The 14,316-nt window shown below is 42.7% G+C and overlaps 1 long non-coding RNA gene across 13 annotated transcripts in view; it reads left to right on the top strand.

Moving 5' to 3' along the window:
- The window catches only part of LOC147367752 (uncharacterized), a 604,096-nt gene that overhangs the window by 268,805 nt on the left and 320,975 nt on the right, over window positions 1–14,316 (top strand). For 7 of the 13 annotated variants that reach the window (XR_015132067.1, XR_015132069.1, XR_015132074.1 and 4 more), the window contains exons 2-3: window positions 11,124–11,204; window positions 12,865–12,898. This is a non-coding gene — a long non-coding RNA (uncharacterized LOC147367752). Of the gene's footprint in view, window positions 1–7,207; window positions 7,315–11,123; window positions 11,241–12,864; window positions 12,899–14,316 lie in introns of all 13 variants that reach the window. The other 6 variants (XR_015132070.1, XR_015132065.1, XR_015132075.1 and 3 more) reach the window with 5 other exon arrangements.

Below are 14,316 nucleotides of genomic sequence, written 5' to 3'. Positions count from 1 at the left end.
AGGGCTAAGTGCAAACCTTGTGCACCATCTGTGCATTATATCATCTCTTCCCACAAACATCTTATAATGTTGGTGTGTATCTCTTTGTTATAATTTCAGAGACAAGGGAACTGAGCCTCAAAGAGATTATGTTAGTTGCCTAACTAAGAAAATGGTTGTGTTGGGTTTTGAATACTGTAGAGTTTGCTACCATAGGCCATGCTTCTCTTCATTAAGTTGTATTGCAAGCCTAGCAAGGAGAGGAAATTAATCCTTGAAGTACCTTGGTGAACATGAAAGAAAAGCAGATGGAACTGGATATCTTGGAGCCACAGTGATCCCTGTGCCATGATAAAACCTCCTCTCCAGTAACCAGAGGGCTGTTACCACCTAGGGGCAGTGTTGGCTATGCAGGCAGGGCTATACAAGTTCTGACAAGTTATTTAAGGTTACTTTTCTAGACTGGCACATGTCCTCCAGATATGAGCACTTGCTCAGAGATCAGAGTGTCAGAATATTAACTCCTAACTCTGACAAATGGAGCTATAATAATTATAGTTTATTGACAGAATCAAGGGTGTAGAATACTGTCTGAGTTGCTGTTGAGTTACAAAAGCATACAGACCCTCTTCCTTCTCTTCATTAACTTCTCTTCCATGAGGATTTCTTACCATGGATTAGTTTACATCTTTCTCCATCATTACCTGGTTGTGTTCTACTTCCCCTGCTTTGAGTTGGAAGGTAAATCAAATTGGCTTGGCAGAGGGTGGCCTCTTTAGCTGTGGAGACTTCCTTAGTTCACTTTTGCAAGGACTGCAGGCTCTGAATGAGAACTCCTCTACGTGTACCCCAGGGCACAGATCTGAGGCAGAGGCCTGGGCAGCATGGGAAGGAGCTCAGAGGGGTTCCACAGCCTGAGCTGCACCTGCAATGGGCCCTGTGGCTGGACTTGGAAAGCTGAGCAAGACTTTTTCAGGAAGAGAAGATGGGAAAGACAGTCCTCAGGAGGAGGGTGTGGCCTGTGTAAAGCTTGGAAGTCTAAACAATGACCTGAGTGTTCAGGGCAATAGTTAGCAGATTCATGTGGCTGGAAGTCAGGATGCTTGTGGAGACTAGAAGCTTCTGGAGGCCAGAGGCTCTTCCCTCTGCATATCCAGCAAGGGCTGACCAGAGTGGATACTGAACCAAAGTTTCTTGCATGAACGCACTGGTGATTGAACAAATGAAGGAAAAAAGAAATCATGGGAAGACCTATGCCCTTCCCTAAACCCCTTACTTTAATTAGTACCCTGTTTGATCTTAGTGGGAGTGGGGCCACACTTGTCTTTGCTCTATATCTGTGGACTTCAGACTTATCTTTAAGAGAACAGGACCTCTTCCTTCTCTTTCTCTCTTTTCGGTAGTTAATTCTGTTTAAAATTTTAGCATAATCCACTTGTCTTTTTTTCTGTTAGTTTCTTTGTTTCTCTATCAAGTATCTGGTTTTAGTGGAGAAAGAGCTAGATTTGTAGTCAGAAGCCTTGGATTCTAACCTCAAGTTTGCCCTTCCTGACTGGGTAAACATTTGTAACTCACTTGATCATTTGATGCCTCAATCATTTATAAAATGTGAATAATAACACTTACCTCATAGGAATGTTATTAGGCTCAAATGTACCATGTGAGTGTTTCTCATTGTATGGTCTGCAGATTTTTGATAGAAAACGAAGGAAGCGTCCATCTTTTGACTCTTTGAGTATGGAAAGTTAAGGTTGGACAAAATACATAAAATTCTCAAACTTTTCATGTGTTAAAATATCTTTTGATCACCAAAAGGGGAAGATGGTGGGTGGAAAGTATAAAATGCAGTTTTGGGGAGCAGGCACTGTTTATTGCCTACTTGATATCCCTTCCGTTGTCTTCTATAAGAACCCCGGCTTGTTGTAGTATCAGATATGCCCAGCTCCACTGCACCCGGTCTTTGGCAGTTCAGAACTTGGTACTGTAACTCCATCCTCTCTGCTGGCACAGACTACAGGTCGGAGGTGATGTTTGAGTGGGGTCTTGTGAGGTGGGTAGGAGCTTCCTCGAAGCACAGAAGCAGAGGTAGGGAACTCTGTGCAGAAGGCCCAAACCACTCACTGTGTCATGGTTCGTGTGTGAGAAGGGCCCTGGTTCACTCAGACCTTTGTCCTGGGTCTGAGTAATGGTGCTTTGTGAAAGTCAGGGGTAGAGCGAAATGACATAAATCATTAGCTTCTTTTTCTCCAGTCCCAGCATTATTTGCTCACAGGATTGTGCCCTCTGTTATAATTGCGTGCTGTATTTGGGGAAACAGGGTTTTCCCCAGGCCAACTTGAGACACACCCTAATCCTCCCTGCTCAAATGCGCAGGGAGCAGCGGGGAGGAGCAGCTCTCCAACAATAGCGGAAGCGTTCTGCCTCTCAGACACTTGTAGGTGCTGCCCCTGGGAGGTCGGGGGTGAGTAATCTCCCCGGGGAATAGGGCACCGTGAGCTCAAGCCTCAGGTTAGCAGCAGCAGCTACCCCGTCCACGGCCTTTGTTCCTGTGCCTAAAGGTGGAGAGCCTTGTTGAAGACTACCAATGCGGCAAGCAGCTGGGGATGACAGGTGCTCCTCAGAGACAGGTGCAAAGGCAAGGTTATGCCAGACAGACCCCAAAGGCTACTGACATGAGGGTGGAAAAGGAAAGACAGACTTGGGCACTCTGGAGAAAACTAAAGGAGGTTCAGTCTGCTTCTGCAGGTGCACCCTGAGACTTCAGTCATCAGATGTATTTAAGAGGAAATTTGCTCCCCTCCACCCACTCTGGGTCAGGTGTCCTCCTCTGGGCTAATGCATACCTCAGTCCGTGTTGTTACAAACACCTGCCCTGTTGTGCTAATCCCTTCACAAGACTCTGGGCTTGGGCCCCCTTCACACTGAGGGCTCGTGCCTCAGTTTCCCCAGTGCCTCATAAAAGAAGTGCCCAGTGAATGAAGGAATACATTTATTTTAAACATCCTCAGCAGCATTCAGGCCCGATTTTCTAAGTTTAGCGTCATCATCACCACTCTCCACATTCCTTTATTACTCAAAATGACAATTTTAAGTTTTAATCTATGACTAGCTGTCATATTGAAGAAAACCACGGAAAGATTCATTGCAGCACTATTCACAATAGTGGAAACGCCCTAACTGTCCATTGACAGAGGAATGCATAAGGAAGATGTGGTACATATACACAGTGGAGTATCACTCAGCCATAAAAAATGAAACACTGCTTCTTGCAGCAGCATGGATGGACCTAGATTATCATACTAAGGGAAGTGAGTCAGACAGAGACAGATACGTCACTTATATGTGGGATCTGAAACAACGATACAGATGAAATTATTTACGAAACAGAAATGGACTCACAGACTTTGAAAACAAACATATGATTATCAAAGGGGAAAGGTGGAGGGAAGGGATGAATTTGGACTTTAGGATTAACATATACATTCTACTATATATAAAATAGATTATCAACAAGGGTCTACCATGCAGCACAGGGAACTCTACGCAGTACTCTGTGATAACCTATATGGAAAAAGAATCTGAAAAGTAATGAATATAGCGTGGATAGCAGTCACTTTGCTGTACGCCTGAAACTAACACAGCATTGTAAATCAACTGTACTGCAATGTAAAATACAAATGAAAACAAAGGCTAGTTCCTTCTTTACTTACGATACACCAGAGGCCACCCTGTTGTTTATGGCTGTCATGCCCCGAATTGGAGAAGGTGTACAGTTGACCAAGGCATTTTACACACAGGGTTCCAAAGTGGTTCTCATAGTACCCTTAGGTCAAGAAGAAGCTGCCATTCTGTGTGGAGGCAAGGAACCTGAGGCTTACGGAGACTGGTGACCTGCCCTGGTCAACACTGTGGGTGTGTGGACAGCTGAAACTTGGTTCCCCCTTCTCCTAAGGCTCCACTCAGTAGACCTTCTGCTCCATTTGCTGCCTCACCCAAGTCAAGTGGTTATTGTATAATTACTCCTTTAATAATAAAGGTGACTAATTACCAGGTTTCTCTGTCTTGATGGTTTGAATTCTTTAATAGGCAAATAAGCTGCTTTACAGAAATGCACAAGAAAGAAAATTAATGCTGCTCTTTAAACTAAAAATCAAGTGGTTATTATAATAATGGTGGTGGTACGGTCAGGATTTCTGCCACTTCCTCAGCAGCATTTGATGGCTCACTGTTTGTACGTTTTTGGATGTTCTTCCTAAACCCTCCCATGTTAGGTAATACTGCCTATAGCTTTCGAATCTCAGTGAGAGGATATGGGATGAAAATAAAGTTCAAAGTATTTTCTTCTCAAAATTTAGAAGATTGGGAGGAGGGAAAGATCAAATACTTGAGTAAACACGGCAGAGAAGAACAGTTCTAACGCATTATAATTCTGGAATTTTTTTTCTTTTTAACATTTGTCAGATTCCTCATTTCATGCTCATGCTTGTTACTCAACATTATTGCCTCTGAATGTCGTGATCACATGCTGAAACCAACCTGACCACCCAGCACGAAATTTTTACCTAGGATTCAAGAGATGAGATGAAGCCTCTTTCAGAGCTCCCTGCCAGTGTCTGCACTGGCTTCAGGGTAAGAGATCTGGAAGAAGAAGTTAAACTTTTTCCACTTTTATTCAGCTTAAAGGATTAGCCCCTGTCTTTATCCCAAGGCACCCTAATGAGAAACTTTAGAGATTGCCTCTGGTGCTATTTCCTGTGTGCTGTTTTCTGGGTGAAACCAGGGATAAGCCCTTTCTATGACCCATAGAAGCTGTGTAGAGTTCTCCCATTCCTCAGGACTCAGAACTGTCAGCTGCTGAGTGAGAGCTGTAAGGAATATGCAAGTTGAAGTCATTTCTACTCTCAAGCCTGGACTTCTCCTCGAGGAGAGGAGAAAGAAGTCCCCTTGGGCCATTAGCTGGCAGCCCTCTTCCCTCAGGTGGCCTCCTGTGGGAAGGCCCAGATGGTGAGCCCCTCTGTGAAGCTGAAGCTGGCTTCCCCTCTCCAGACCTCTCTGGCAGTCCAAGGGACGCATCAGCTGCTGAGCAGTGTGCTATGGGAACCCTCCCAACAGTTCTGATCCCAGACCCTGTGTGTTTTTGGATTGGCTTGCAGTGAAAGTAGAAGAATAACGTCAGGGAGACCCAAAGCATTCAGGGAAATTGGGAGGAGAAGTTTATCACATGGAGGAGAAGTTTATCACATGGAACCAATGGCAAGGAACCTCAGGGCTTGGAGAAGCCTTGATGGTTGTCCAGTCCAGCCTCCCATGGCCCACCACATGGCATCCAGCAAGCACACCTCTACAGATAGGGAGTGTTCTGCTTCACCTCTCCTTTCCAACTCATCCCATCCCATCCCACCCAGAAGCATCCTGACTCTATGAACGTGAAATGTGGATCACAACATTAATTGTGGATAGAACTGAATTTGGGTTACATATAAGAAATATAAGAAAAATATCTACCCGCTTCGATAAGTCTGACACCCCATTATTCCCAACTCCTTTGATACCTTTTTAATTGACTTGATAGAAAATTCAGGGATCAGTCTCCAGGGGCTTTTTGAGTATGCTCTTGGTTCCTACTGGGAACCTCTCCCCAGGTAAAGAATCACAGACAGAGTTGTAAATTTCTTTACTTTAGACCCCCAAAGGCCTTCCATTCACAATTCCCCAGTCTGCTTTGCCCTGGAATCTACTCTGTCTTCCTGAAAAGTACCTCCTATGTGCATGCAGGGCTGGGACTGCAGGCGGTGGTTAAAGGAGTAGCATTTGTGCCATCCCTTTCTCCATACAGAGCAATTTCTCAGCGCCTGGACACTATTGCCCTTCTTGACTGCAGCCACACAGTGGGTTCACTGGGCTATTGGCTCTGCTCCTTGACGACCTGCCTCTGAGAGGGAGATGGTTCTTTCTAACCCTCTTCTTTGTCTCAGGTGTTCTTGCAGGGAGCAGGAGAGAGTGTGTGGGGTGGTGGAGGAGGAGGTGATAGCAAGGCTCCATGTCTGATCCTCTCAAGCATTCAGTATAGTGCTCAACACATGGTACATGCTCAGTAAATTTTTACTGAATGAATAAATGAATGAGTAATAAGTGATTGATGTTGACTCAGAGGAAGCCGTATTCCCTCTCCAATCTCTCTGGGTACTCTCTCATTTTCTGATGGGGACCGGGTATGAAAGAAGAGCTCTTCTTCCTCAGCAGGGAAGAGGAGATGAGCGTTTTTGAACACCTGCTATGTGTTGGGAACTTTACATATCAGTCAGTCAGTTCAGTCGCTCAGTCGTGTCCAACTCTTTGCGACCCCATGAACCACAACATGCCAGGCCTCCCTGTCCATCACCAACTCCCAGAGTTTACCCAAACTCGTGTTCATTGAGTTGGTGATGCCATCCAACCATCTCATCCTCTGTTGACCCCTTCTTCTCCTGCCTTCAATCTTTCCCAGCATCAGGGTCTTTTCAAATGAGTCAGCTCTTCGCATGAGGTGGCCAAAGTAATGGAGTTTCAGCTTTAACATCAGTCCTTCCAAAGAACACCCAGGACTGATCTCCTTTAGGATGGACTGGTTAGATCTCCTTGCAGTCCAAGGGGCTCTCAAGAGTCTTCTCCAACACCACAGTTCAAAAGAATCTATTCTTCGGTGCTCAGCTTTCTTTATAGTCCAACTCTCACATCCATACAGGACTACTGGAAAAACCATAGCCTTGACTAGACAGACCTTTGTTGACAAAGTAATGTCTGTGTTTATTAACATGCTGTCTAGGTTGGTCATAACTTTCCTTCCAAGGAGTAAGCGTCTTTTAATTTCATGGCTGCAATCATCATCTGCAGTGATTTTAGAGCTCCAAAAAACAAAGTCAGCGACTGTTTCCACTGTTTCCCCATCTATTTGCCATGAAGTGATGGGACCGGATGCCATGATCTAAGTTTTCTGAAAGTTGAGCTTTAAGCCAACTTTTTCATTCTCCTCTTTCACTTTCATCAAGAGGCTCTTTAGTTCTTCTTTCCTTTCTGCCTTAAAGGTGGTGTCATCTGCATATCTGAGGTTATTGTTATTTCTCCCGGCAATCTTGATTCCAGCTTGTGCTTCCTCCAGCCCAGCATTTCATTTGATGGACTCTGCATATGTTAAATAAGCAGGGTGACAATATACAGCCTTGACATACTCTTTTTCATATTCCCTCAGAAAGTCCTCATAGCAACCTTTTGAAGCACGGTTGCTCTGTCTTCATTTTACAGAGGAGGAAACTGAGATTCTGATTGGCTCATCACTTGTTCAAGGACATAAAGCAGGTAAACAGCGTGATAAGATTTAGAATACCTCAGTCTGTCTGGCTTCAAAGACTTGCTTGTCTTTACACTGCACCAAGTTGGCCTCTTTGACAGGGTTGTGGTGAGAACTGGTTGGGCCTCTGCACCAGGCCCACAGCCGTATATCCCAGGTTTTCTCAGGACATGCACCTGAGTAGGCCTTTGGTGTCTGACCCTGAGCACCCACTTGGTACTTGGTCATCTTCCTGGGCCATCTAAAACATATGGAGGCCTGAGAGCCGCTGCTTACATGGTCTGGGCAATGGATCATATTCTAGTCTACCAGGCATTCAGCTTGATTTCCCAACTGGCTGGTGACCATGTGAATGTAAATAGGAATAGTCCCTGGAGAGGCCTATCCTCTGTGCCTATAGAAGGCAGGCAGAGCATCTTCCGAATATTCCCAAGAACATTTGTCTTTCACGACTGAGTGACCTGGACACACTCCTTGCCTTTCTCATTTTCTCACTCCAGAGTGACTTGAAGGTCAAAGAGTTCTAGAAACACATTGGCCCAGTTCATCTGCGTGGGCTCAGGCCTCTTTGTGCCGAGATTCTTGGGCCTGTGAGTCACATCACTGAATCCTAAGAGTAGGGCCTGCAGGACCAGGCAGACTTGAGTTCAGATGCGCCAGCATGGTACTAGGACCAGTGCTTACTAGCTGCCTCAATGTCCTTCTCTGAAAAGTAGGGGTAAACGTGCCTATTGGAGTATTGGAGTACATTAGATGCTAAATAGATACAATTATTACTGTTGTTGAATTGGAGCTGGAAAGTCCTTTAGACGTCAGCCTGTGATTTACCTAAAATGTTTTCCAACTCACCCTTATATAGTATTTAAGGTGGCTATTATTGGTATTACTAGTATTCCTGTACATTATGGAAACACAACATCTTAAAAGAGGTTCAGAAAGTTACCATCTTACTTTTAGTGCAGAAGAGTGGAGTGGTAAAGACTGTCAATTCTATTGCTCTTGAGCAAGTTGTCATCTCTGTGCCTCAGTTTCCTCACTTATAAAAATGGGATGATTCTCCTCATGGGGTTAGTTATAAGGATTAATTGAGTTAACACCATAAAGCATTTGGAATAGGCAAAGAGTGAGTGCTCAGTTGAGCCTTGCTTGGGAGGACGCATGGCCAGTAAGCAAGGGATTGGGATTCAGAACCAATTCTGATTCCATACACCACCCGCTTTCTGCTACCCTGGACCATCCCTCACCTAAATGCTTCTTTCACAGTGAAAGACTGTGGCATGGTCCAGCCACAGCATGCCTCCTATTATTCACTTCCTCAACCCCTGACTCCACCTCTGCCCCTCTCACAACCCTCCTATTTTGTTTTTAATAGATGAGAAAATCCAGAAAGGTTAAGTAACTAAATCTTAATCTCGTTTGTGGCAACTCAGGATTACCATCTGACGCTCCTGACTTCCAGACTTACTTTTTTAGTGAACCTAACCTAATATCTAGAAATTAAGAAAGGAATGAGATACACCCACACACAGAGTGAAATAGCATATCTTGAATTTCATTCCTCCCTCCAACTAACACTCATAACTCTTGTGATCGGTAATTCATTCCAACAGTTCTGAGTTCTCCACGTGTGATTCAACATAGATTAATAGTGGCAAGTAAACAGGGTTTGGAGTCTCCATGGGAAAAGCACTTCTTTAGAAGCTCTGCATGACTGAGCTGCCGCGCATGCTTCTTCTGGACAGTGCCTGGAATTCCAGATTACATTTGTTCAGTTCCACATCCTCTTTTCTACCTCCCCAAGGGTAGGACCAGTGAAGGCTGGGGTGGTGAGATTCACATGTCAGATAGAGGGAAGACGGTCCCAGTGGCTCCCTGGAGGGTGTGCTGAGGAGGGCTGGCTCATATGCTGGAATTCCCAAATAAAAACAAACAAAAAAATCTATCATCACATTGGTGTAGAGTTCTTACTTTTCAAGAGTTGTATTTCCTGGCGCCTGTTTCCTCCTGCTGCAGCACAAAATGTTTCTGTAAGTGCGAGCTCCTAGTGCCAAGAGAAGATATATGGATCAGCTTGGGAAATAACTTTGGCATTCAGGGTGGCCCTGTAGCATTTAACCTTAGTCTCCCTTTGCAGTTTACCTTGCATGACATTCGCTCATGCACCCTGTACTCCAGCCAAGGTGAACGGTTCATAGTGTCCATGCCCTAGTGGCCTCCTTGCCTTGGTTCAGACAGGCCTCTTTCCCTGAAATATCTTCCTAGAATGCCCAAGCTCATCCTCTCTACTAGCCTGATCCTACCTAGTCTTCAAGATATAGCTTACATGCTGCCTCTTAACATCCTGTCTGATCTCTGGAACTGATGCTTCTTCTTCCATCCTCTGAAAGACTTGTCTCATTATTCACTCAGCAAGTATTTACTGAGTTCCTCCCACGAACCAGGTACTATTCTAGGTATTTGGGGTACCTCAGTGAACAAAGATCTCTGACTTTGGAGAATTTACCTTATGGTATTTCCCTTAATTTATTGCTAATGCTGGACATACATAGTCCTCCTGACAAATATGCCACTCAAGATCAAATTGATGTCATGTCTTATACCTCTGTGTATCCTTTCAGTGGCCTCTTATTGCTCTTGGTATAAGCACATAAGTACTGAACATTCCTTCCTTAACCTTCTTTGCATCCAGCCTACTTCATGTATTTTCCTTCTGGCGTTCTCTATTCCTGCTTCCTTTCAGTCTCCTCTGCTTACTCGGCCACAGTGCCTTTACACGTGCATTCCTTCTGAATGGAATTATCTCCTGTCTACTTAGTTACCTTCAGATCTCAGCTGAAGCATTATTTCCCGAGGAGAGCTTCCTTGGCTTCCCTGACTAAATTAAATACCTTGATAGCATAGCAATTATATCACATTTGTCGGTTTACTTGTTGTATCCATGACCGCTTCACTAATTTCTGTCTCCCATTTCAAATGGCAAGGAACTCATAGGCAGAAGTGGTGTCTGTTATTATTTATCATTAGCATTCCCAGTACTGAGTAGGGAGTCGGTAAGTATTTGTTGAATGTATCAATGAATGAATACCCTTTAAATGTTGTATAGGCAAATTATCCACGGTGTGCTCATACAATAGATAGTACACTGGACTTCTGTCCATAGTGGGCTCACTTGGAAGCCCTCTGTTCTTTCTATGCGTTTTTGGTTGTTTGAACGTCCGACCTGATTTGTGTTTCAGAAAACATAGTTGCCCTAACTGGAGCAACGTTCTGTGCATAGAGAAGGTGCTCAGTATATTTTTATGATTGCTAATTGAATAAAGAAATGAACTCAAAGTGTGGTAGAATGAGGCAGTTGATGGGAGTGAGACTCACATATCAGTGGGAATTTTGTTGTAGCTAAAGCTGACAGTGATACGTCTACTAAGATATGGATGTGCACACTTCAGAAAGGCTCATCAGAGGGGGCTCAGGCCTGCTGGAGGTCTGTTTATATTGTGTCAGTGAGGGATAGAGCGGATCTCACTGGAATTGTCACTTGAGGCCTACAGAGTTTTACCTAAAGACCTTGCTGTCTATGTAGAAGACTAGTTGAAATGGAAGATAAAGTTTTCTTTTCAGTGACAGAAAAGAGTAACATTGTGTAGAAATTTTTTGCTTGTTATTTGCTTTCTAAAAAGAAATCAGTAATTATATCTTAAGTCTACTAAACAAAGGAAAACAGTTGTCAGTTTTCAAAGTAAGTTCAAATCTATTAGCTTATTTTTATTATTATGTTCCAGAGTGATATCATTGTTCCCATTTTTTTTTTTTCCCACAGATGAGGAAATTGAGGCTCAGAAATCCATGCCCAAGGACACGTGGCTGTTGTTTCAGCCAGGAATGTCTAGGTTATGCTGTGGTAAGAAGAATTCCAAAACCTCTGAGTGCAATATAGGTTTGTTTTCTTGCTGATGCTATTTGTTTGTTTTCTGTGCTAGGAGACTCTGCACAGGCCTTATTCCAACATACGATGTTTTCCCCTTCCTCTGAGCCTTTCCACAGGTTGTTCCCTTTGCCTGGAATCCTCTTCCTTCTTCTCTATCTGGTAAACTTTTACTTATTCTGCAAGATGTAGATGAAGCTTCACACTTTCTTCTTTTTTCTTTTTATTTTTTAGTAGCTGACAAGTAGAAGGTTTATATTTATTAGAACATTATGTTACCCCATTGTCTATACATCCAGAAGTATATGTACCTCCCTTCCCTCTTATTTACAGAGTCAAGCAATCTATGTTAGCAAGATACCAAGATAAAGGTAGCAAAATCTTGGGGAATCTTGGTTCCTAATGCAGGAGCGTATGTAAACAAAAAGATGATCAGAAATCTATCTGCCATCCTTGGTCAAATAGCCAAAAAAGATTGCACTGTAGCACAATAAACATCCCTACATTCTTTAGCCCAATTATTATTAGATAACCAGAATGCCTTTGATTTTCTACTGGCTAAATAAGTAGGCAGTTACGCTATTGCTCACACTTATGAGTTATTTTTTAATTTAATTATTTATTTTATATTGGAGTAGAGTTAATTTACAATGTTGTAGTTTCAGGTGTACAGCAAATTGACTCAGTTATATGTATATGTGTGTGTGTGTGTGTGTGTATACATATATCCATCCTTTTTCAGATTCTTTTTCCATGTAGGTTATTATAGAATATTGAGCAGAGTTCCCTGGGCTACACAATAGGTCCTTGTTGGTTGATTATTTATTTTATATATAGTACTGGGTATATGTTAATCCAGTGTCCTGATTTATCTGCCTGCCCCCCCATTTCCCCTTTGGTAACTATAGTGTATTTTTTAAGTTTGTGAGTCTGTGTTTTGCAAATAATTTCACTTGTATAATTTTTTTCTTGAAAACCTTCCCTGAACTGGGTGAAATGGTTCTGAGCCTGACATTCACAGAATTCTCTGGACTTATGCCATCGGATTATCTTGCCATTTTTGGTTTACTTGACCATCAACTTTGTGCCACAAAGTAGACTTTGTGCCTCTTGGAGGAAAGTACTGTGCCTTGATTATTTCTGCATTTTCAGTGACATTCATGAAGCCTGACTCCAAACAAGTTCTAATTGAATGAAGAATGACTTAAGCATGATTGAGAGAGTTTAGCTTGGGAGAAAGTTGAGAATGAGGGGCTGTCCACTATAGTCAATTATACTGCAATTCTGGTATGATGTTTAATTTTGAGAAAGTGGACACTGTGAGGCATGTCAATTTGATTTACTATAAACTGTATTCTAGATTAGTTGATCCATATTAAGCTATTGACTAAAATGTTTAGGACTCACCATTTAATCCTGATGAAAACCTAGCAAGTACAATTGTTTTTCAGACATTCATACAAATTTTCTTGCTCCTGGCAATAGTAGATCATCAAAGCTAACCACATCTCAAGACCATTCCATCTAAATAAATTTGAATAAAATTTAACCTGTCAGGTTTCTCAAGAGTTAGTTGCATCTTTTTTGTTGCTTTTGGTTAGCTTGATATGTTGTTGTTTTTTCTTTTCTCTCATAGCTCTGGACTTTGACAGATCATCATTTATAATTTGGTAAGTCGCTTTGGTAATACATCTGTTGACTGACTAATTACAAAGATTGAAAATATGAACTTCAGTCAGTGGGGAACAGAGACTTTTTAAATGAGTTTTCTCATTACATCCCATTAGCATCATCCAGAAGGGAGTAGTTGTCAGAAAAATAATGGACACATGTTCCAGGCTCTCTCTAAAACTTGTGTGGGCATTTCAACTTTACAGGACTATGTGTGATTTTAGTAGGGCATTGCAGACACGATGTAGCTATATATTCCTGTGTGGGCACACCCAGAATATGAACATGATCAGAAAAACAGGCCTTCCTTTTTGAGCCCCAGACTGGGGTTCTAAGAACATCCGTGATGCTTCGAGGTCCTCTGGCCCATTCTCAGGTTGCTTAAGTAGGAGAATGAGCCTGGTTTTGGAATCGAAACACTGGAGTGTTCCCACTTTTTCTTGCTTGGTTTGTCAAAGATTTATCACACAGGAGTCATCTTTGCCTTCCTGCTGGCCGGCAGCCTTTGGCTCAGGGCTTAATAGGCTGAGAATGCCTGTAGGAGGTCATGGTTTTCAACTGAACTGAATTTTGCTGTTCAGATGTCCCTGCTACATGGTCCTCTGATCCTGGGCAAGTTGCTTAAATTCTCTTAGACATGGTCTCCTTGTTTGTTCAAAGGAGGATAACATTTACCTTACTGGGAGTGGCATTTGTAATATGTCTGGTTGTCTTGGTGTTCACTAATGATCAGCTCCTCTTGCAGTTGTTCTCTAGTGTTTAGGGGTGGAAGAGACTGATTTAATAATTCCTCCTCTCTTCTCCACAACTCTCAGTGTACATCATTCATGAAGGGGACAGGAGAGGCCATCTGGTCAACCCCAGTGCCTAGTATGTGAATCTGGGTGGGGTGAATTTGTGTTTTATCTCTGCCAAAACTGACACTTATGGTTAAGTGTCCTTACACTGAATGTCGGATAACTGAAATGTTGACTGACATTGGAAACTTAAAAAAATTATTTTTTTCCACTTGTTATTGACCTTGTGGCTCCTGATTCCACTAAAAACCAAAATTAGAGATTTCATGGTACTGCCTTAAAGTCCTTTGAAGGTACTCTTGGTTAGCCAAACGACAGAGTGCAGGGGCTCTCCTGAGGACTTTTTCCCCCTATGAGATTGGAAGGTAGATTTTAACAAGGGATAGTCATGCAAATACCTCTCTGACTCTTTCCAAATGTTCCAGCTTATTATGGCTTTGGTCATCTTCTGGCATTGTCTTCCATCAATATGAATTAAAATCTCAGAGTACAAAGGAAAGAAAAAAAATAATAACCCAAGTTCTAGGATCATCTACAAAGTCTGACTATTTCTTGTTTCAATAGCAGGGAAAAAATAAGGCTATTTCTTTCTCTGTCCAGCTTCAATATAAACAGATCAC

The sequence above is a fragment of the Bos grunniens genome, chromosome 8 (genome assembly GCF_055505025.1).
Source record: "Bos grunniens cultivar Pamir isolate PY7600 chromosome 8, Bosgru_T2T1.0, whole genome shotgun sequence".
NCBI lineage: Eukaryota > Metazoa > Chordata > Mammalia > Artiodactyla > Bovidae > Bos > Bos grunniens.
Note: the sequence above shows the minus strand (reverse complement) of the source record. Positions and strands in the feature narration are given on the sequence as shown.